Here is a 6,000-nt window from a genome sequence, read left to right as displayed (position 1 = left end):
TGGCTACGGTACATTCCATACGCTGCTGACCTCCTTCCCTTAAGCATAAGCACGCACCCCAGCTCCTCTCCCTGCTTTCTCTGCGTTTCTTTCCCGACCATTATTAGCAGCCGTTCCGATTAACGCCTCCCTTTATGAACCCCGAGGATCTCTATCCATTAAAAAGTCACAGGATATCCCTCCCTTCGACCAACCCCCCCACCCCCGACGCCTTGCGGGGTCCTCCTCGGAACCCCATCCTGCTTGCTCTCACAATATCACAGTCACAAGGTTGTGTTAGTCCCGCTGCCATTGTTTGGTGTAGGGAGACCACTGGCTTCTGCCTTACTCCTCCTTTTCAGGGCGTCTGCACCCCTGTAACAATTGTTCCCCCGGTTTACTTCTATGAGCCGGAAGAGCTCGCCTTACAACCAGTAGGAAGCCGGAAGAAGAGAGAGATTTTCACTCCCCTCCTCATTGGACTGGGCTTGGCAGCTTCACTGGGTGCCGTGGGAACTGCAGGAGCGGCCCTCACTCAAACCCATCATCTGGCCAGTGATTTCCAGGACAAACTCGACCAGGCGATGGCTTCTAAGACAGTCTCGAATCCCTCCAGGCACATTATGCTTCCTGCTCCCCCACCCTCTGGTATTCAAACCCCTTTGTAAACTGGCTGCTCCCCTTCTTTGGCCCTGTACTACACATTGGAACCCTGTTTCTCCTTGCTCCCTGCCTTCTGCGATTTTTAAAACAACAGATGAATAGTATTGCTGAGGTTACTTGCCAGCTGAGTCCTGGTTCAATACCAGACAATTCCCAACCTAGAAACACACTGGTGACACCCTTTTCCCCCTTTGTTCTTTAAAAAAAAAAGAGGGGCAGATGTAAGCCCTCGTCTGCAGGCAGAGAAGAGGCTCCCTCCCAGTAAGCTTTGTGCTTAGACTTAGGTGAGCTGACCCCCCTGCTGATAACAACTCACCAGGCCCAAATGTGTTAAAAAAGATAGCTCCTTGCAGATCCTAACCCACACAAAAGGTGTCAAAAGCTGGCTCTTTGAAGAAAAACATATCAAAGGTGCCCTGGAGACAAGCCCCGGGAAGTGTCCTGGGAGTGTCTCCTGCTATTCAAGTCCCTTAGTTTAAAAACCCAGAGGCTGGAAGGTTTGGGGCGCACTCCCCATTTCTCCCCCATAGCTCTCTGTCCTTGTCTTTCGTTTATCACTAAGCTTAGTGAATTAAAATCTAGTTCTTTGACCCTTGACTGTCTTTATTTTAATCAAGCGCGGTCTGGCCTTTCACAAGCCAGAAACTCCCTTCCCCCTCTGGAAGGGACGCAGATTTCTATTGTCTCAACCCGCCTGAGCACAGCTGTCCTGCGCTCCCTCCCTGCCCAGAAGGCCTTCTTCCTGACAGGTTCTCAGGACTGCGCCTTCTTCAGCTAGCCTCCAGAAGGCTGAAGAAAACTCTGTGACCAGATTCTCAGCCCAGCCTCTCGGAGAAAGGAACCCATGGGATATTAAGGCCAAGTTTGGTTGCAGAGACATGTGTTGGACTCTCACGCCCAACTCGGGAAGGGGGGTCGCCGTGAGAGACCACGCGAGGCACAACACACTGATGCAAAAGCAAAGGTTTATTGTTATTGCTGATGCACCAGGCTCCCTCAGCCCTCGGGAGGTGAAGGACCCCGAGTAGCTGTTACAGACTAGTTTTTAAGGGCAAAAACCGCAAAGCACGTGGGGTTCCTTATCAAGCTTAAACCATATGGACATTGGCAGTGGGAGACTTCTTGTGGGGACTTGGGTGTGGGTCCCTAGGGCGGTTACTAGAAACCATATGGGACCTCTGATATAGGGAGCTCGCATGTAGCTATTCTGGGAACTAGGGTGGGACTCTGAGGCTGGTAGTAACGAGAACTGGGAGAAGCCTCTGGGCAGGGCAAGCAAGCGTCTTACATTTTATAATTTTATAATTTCTCACATGTAAGCTTAACATCCCTTAATGCAGGCCTAGGGATTTGAAATTCTCCTCTAGAAGGCACCGCAGAGGGGAGCCTGAAGGGCCGGCAAATGGACTATTCCCATGGGGAGAGCAGAAGTCAGTGACCAGTTGAGAAGTCCCCCAGAGCAAGGTTTGACTCAACGAGATTGGTGCAATCTGTTCCAGCAGCTCGTCAGTCCCGGTCAGAGACCAAAGGCACGGCCCAAGAGGACACTGTCACCCAGGGCTAGGGCTTTGAAAATGGGTGAGATGGGGAGGGGAAGGGACCATGCTGGTAGAGGGAGAGCTCACCCAAAGGAGAGGTCCTAGATGAAGGGTTTGGAATTGTCACACAACCAGATGGGAAGACTCAGCAGTCAGGGGTGGATGCAAGAATGTCGGTATAGAGGGGAGTTGTACAGCCAGAGAAAGGGAGAAATCCCACCCTCTGAGACAGGCAATAGGTGGGAAAATTACGCTGCTGATGGGCGGTACTTATCTGGGTCCCATTTGACCTGAGAGGTGGGTTTCCTGTAGCTTACAAGAATCCCTTTTAGGTTTACAAAGGGAGATAAATTTCATACATATTAGCATCACCATTGTTCGCAATCTGCAGTGAAATACACATTGTAAAAAAAAAAAGTAGAAATATACATTGTAGAAAGCAGATATACCTTTGTTTTTGTTTGTTTGCTTGTTTGTTTGTTTGGTTGGTTGGTTTTGGTTTTTCGAGACAGGGTTTCTCTGTGTAGCCTTGGCTGTCCTGGGCTTGCTTTGTAGACCAGGCTGGCCTCGAACTCACAGCGATCCTCCTGTCTCTGCCTCCCGAGTGCTGGACTAAAGGCGTGCACCACCATGCCTAGCATGGATTTTTTTTTTTAAACCAGAGTTAGATTAATAAATCAGAGCTTCACTGATTAATGGTAAAGTTCTAGATAGAACAACAATAGCACAGCAACAGGAATAAATCTGAAGGATTTTTATCAATTTTGGAAACCTTAAAACATCGTTTAGACGCTCCAACTTTTAGAACTTTCTTTTTTTTTAATTTTTATTTAATTTTTAAATATTTTATTTATTTATTACATATACATGCCAGAAGAGGGCACCAGATCTCATTATAGATGGTTGTGAGCCACCATGTCGTTGCTGGGAATTGAACTCAGGACCTCTGGAAGAGCAGACACTGCTCTTAACCTCTGAGCCATCTCTCCATTGAGCCATCAATGGGATCAGAGACCTGAGAAGGATAAATTGTAACCTAAATGAATTTATGTATCAATTAAAATGACAAAGGCAACTAGTTATTCATATCCCAGTACCTAAACAGTTGTCCCAGGCTCCAGTGGCAACAGGGGCAGGCAGTCTGTTCATCAGGGGCAGAACATATGTGGGTTTTCTTGTTTGTTTGTTTGTTTTTGTTTTGAGGGGTCTTTTTTTTGGAAGGAGAGACCTTGTTTTCAGCACGAGACAATAACTCTCCTGTCGCGCGCAGCCTTCGCCGACAAAGGAGACGCAGCAACTCAGGATTCTTCTGACGGTGATTTTATTGTTACAGCTCTTCTTGATGGCAGACGGAGAAAAAGGACCCTGCCCCAGAAAACCCGCTGCTTATATAGGGAATTCAGGGGCGTATAGGGGCGTGTCCTCTTGTCATTGGTGCTCCAGAGAACACCCAATTAGCATATTGTTGCGTAAGCAGGTGACGTCATTGCGCATGCGCACTGGCCACAAGGGCTTCCAGGAGACAGGGAACCAGCGCCGGCTCCCGACACTCTCCAGGTGTCCAGCCTGTCTACAGTTCAGGCTGGGCCCTAACAGAGGCTGAGGCAGTGGAGACAGTCTTGTCCGGTGGTTAGTGTGCCACAATTCATGGATGAAGTAATCTGCCATTGTGCCCAAATCTTCTGAGACCTTTGGGAAGCACTGGCAGGATTTGAGGGTTGTCTGTTTACTATAATAAGTTTATAGATGTTAAATGCCACGTTCAGCAGATCTCTGACAAGTTTGAGGGTTAGTATACTTGAGTTATGCAATCTTTGTCTGTATTTAGTTATTTGTTCTAAATTACACCTTGGAAACACAAAACAAAATGCTGTAACCATATTGTATGTTTGGCCTTGAAGATATGTCACATTGGTTCTTAGCATGACTGAAAATATATTCTTGAACATGTTAAAGGATTTGATAATTTATAAGGTTTTAATTGCTTAAGACTAGTACTTTAGGTTTCATCCCTATTAAGTTGGAGTCTTATATCATAAACAAATCATAACAAATCATAAACAAAGTCCATAAAGAGATCAGAACAGCTTCCTAAATGGTTTAGTTTATTAAAAAAATCCATAGCTTATAAAAGTCCAAAGTTATATTAGTACGTTAATAACATTACCATATTCAGAAAACAAGGCTGAACATAGTTCTAAGACTTTATGAGATTGAAGGTGGAGTGTGACAATCAAGTTCTAATATTGTAAACAAATGAATGTCTTTAGAATTAATATATCAAAGTTCCCAGGGCTGGCAATATAGTAGAACATTGTAGAACAATTTAAAATTATATTTGAGGGGTTGGGGATGTAGCTCAGTGGGACAGTGCTTGTCTGGCAAGAGCAAGGCCCTGGGTTCAATCCTCAGCTCTGGAAAAAAATTACACTTGAATTTATTGTATCCAGTCCATTGTCCAGGACTGAAAGTTACTGCAAGTAACGCAATGCAGCTAGCAATGGGAAAAACAGCATTTATCCAAGCACTAGTTAGTGAAGACATAGCTAGTTAAACATGTATTTTAAGTTAGTCTGTTAATTTGAATATACCTTTATAACTTTGAAATAAAACATTATATAAAAACATCTGGGGCTGGAGAGATGGCTCAGCGGTTAAGAGCACCGTCTGCTCTTCCAGAGGTCCTGAGTTCAATTCCCAGCGACCACATGGTGGCTCACAACCATCTACAGTGAGATCTGGTGTCCTCTTCTGGTGTTCAAGTGTACATGCAGGCAGAGCACTGTGTATGTAATAAATAAATCTTTTTTTAAAAATCTGAATCATGGTTGACATATGTGTGGTGTGTGTATACATATAATAAATTTGAATTTATATAAAATCTATGCCAATTTCAAATGAGACTTAATGTTTTTTTAGCAGAAGCATAAGACAGAAGTTACATTTGGAGTTCAGCAAGAATTTGAGAAGGGATTGGTAGCCCTCAAAAAAAATGGTTGGGTAGCCATGTTTTCCCCAAAATAAAGATGGTGGCTAGTTGTGTGATTGCCCTCAGTCAAAATGGGGTCGATGCCATAGCTTCACCCCCTTGTCTCAAAATCAATACGTGTTGTGATCAGCCTGTAGGGGTGGACTTTAAAAGTGGCACCCAGTCACTCCTGCTAGAGCTGCAGTGTGGTTGGGGCAGCAGGTGGCAGCGACTCAGCGGGGCGGGGTGACTGTGCAGGGTTCTGGGGGAGGGGCGTGGGAAATGGGAGAAAAGGTGGGAGTTGGCATGCACTAGTGGTGCTCCTTCTGCCCAGCTCTGACCACAGGGTGATCAAGCGGGACAGCGCTTTGGGGGTGGTTATTGGACCTGGGGGGTGGGTGGGAAATGGGGACCCTTGGCCAATCGCTTGCCCAGATTCCTCAGAGCGGTGGTGCAGCTCAAATCTGTGCTCAGTAATTGTGCCTCCCATCCCAGAAGTCATGCCAGCAGCATGATACCTTGACCAGCAGGAAGGTGGGGGAATAGGGCTGTGGGTTTGTGGGGGGACTAGGAGGTGGGTGGGGGTGGGGGGACTAGGAGGTGGGTGGGGGTGGGGGGACTAGGAGGTGGGTGGGGTGGGGGTGGGCGGCCACGCAGTGGCAGTGACTCCAAACACATAGTGGCAGCCTGTCGAGCAGAGCTGGGGCAACCAGGGGCAAACAGACAAAAAAGGCACCCCTTTAAGTGAGTGGCAGTCCTGAAAAGCTGGTTTTGTCAAGCAGCTGTTTGCAGGAAGGCGGCTGCACAGGCGCTGTGGGCCATGCACACTTAGCGCAGCTCCGAGGTGCTCAG

The sequence above is a fragment of the Acomys minous genome (assembly GCF_964271855.1).
Source record: "Acomys minous genome assembly, chromosome: 9".
Classification (NCBI taxonomy): domain Eukaryota; kingdom Metazoa; phylum Chordata; class Mammalia; order Rodentia; family Muridae; genus Acomys; species Acomys minous.
The sequence above is the reverse complement of the archived record's forward strand: the minus strand, read 5'-3'. Positions refer to the sequence as shown.